The following is a 1,367-nucleotide window of genomic DNA, read 5'->3' as shown; positions in this document are numbered from 1 at the left end:
CTCTCTGTCTGTCTATCTGTCTCTCTCTCTCTCTCTCGCTCGCTCGCTCGCTTGCTCTCTTTCTCTCTGTGCCGTGCTCTCTATCTCCTGTCTGCATCTCGTTCTCTGCCGTCCTCCTTTCTTTTCGTCCACACAAAACGTCTTTCTTTGTGCATGCACGGTCACACAATTTACAGTGTTCATTATTTTTAACGAGAAATATAAAACCAAATTAATTTCTAAAGATTCAGAAACAACCCAACATTTAAAAGAATGTCCGTCCCAAGTCATTACAGCATCGCATCAGACACTGTAGAAACCGCTCTTTATCGGAACGAGTTCATCAGTTGATACTTTGGGGGAAAGGAAAAGTTTTTACCTGTGCTCCTGTGGGCGCCCTGGCACAGGGCAAAACCGGACGTGAGAAATCAGTAAACACGGTGACATGAGACCCCACAGAGACGCACCGGCTTCTGATTTCTGATGGGAACCTTGGGAGTTTTAAAATGTGGAAGAAACTGAAGGAGCTTTGAAACGGCTTGCTCTTGTGGTTGGCTTTATCGGTCGTCTGTGATAGATAGATAGATAGATAGATTGATAAAAAATAAATTACTTTTATTTATCTTTCTATCTATTTATTTATCTATTTATTTATTTATCTATTTGTAAAAATTCATTTATTTATTGACATATGTAGATATTTATTCATTCATATTTAATTTATTTATTAACTTTAATTTTTAGAAGGGGAGAGGGGCTACTGGGAAAGCTATAAGCTGGGCTTCAGTCATGCTGGCATGCAGGTACTTACTGGTGATCGTAGTTCGAATCCTCGATGCGGCATTGTGAAACTTTGTTTGAGGAAATCTTGTAGCTTTCTCTACCCTGTTGACTTTCTCCTATCGGGGGTGGACGTTTAAGAAGGAGACTTTCCCTCTTGAACTGCCGCTTTTTGTTTTGATGATGTTGTTAGTTTTAAACAACTTTAAGACACATAGATCTAGTAGGTAACCGCTGGGATACCTTTTCTTATGAATGTGTATTTCGGGTGGAGCCCAAGATGCAGGATCGAAGAACCTTACTTATAAAAAGATTTAAATTGTGTTGATTGAGGACGTTATACAGTTAAATCAACCATAAATAGGGTGTTTTCTCCTGTACACTTAGACTTTTATGTTTTAAAATTACAGAATAGTGAAGAGTGAATGAAAATTGCATTCATGTTTGTGAGTTTGTGGGTGGGTGTGTATGTGCGCGCACGCGTGTTTGTGTAGTGTGCATGCGTTTGAGTGGGCATAATAATATGAGTGTGCATGTGTATGTGTGTGTACATCTGTATGTATGTATGTTGGTGTGTAAGTGTGTGTGTGTGTGTGTGTGTGTGTGTA

Source organism: Aplysia californica, unplaced genomic scaffold (assembly GCF_000002075.1).
Source record: "Aplysia californica isolate F4 #8 unplaced genomic scaffold, AplCal3.0 scaffold00060, whole genome shotgun sequence".
NCBI lineage: Eukaryota > Metazoa > Mollusca > Gastropoda > Aplysiida > Aplysiidae > Aplysia > Aplysia californica.
The sequence above is the reverse complement of the archived record's forward strand: the minus strand, read 5'-3'. Positions refer to the sequence as shown.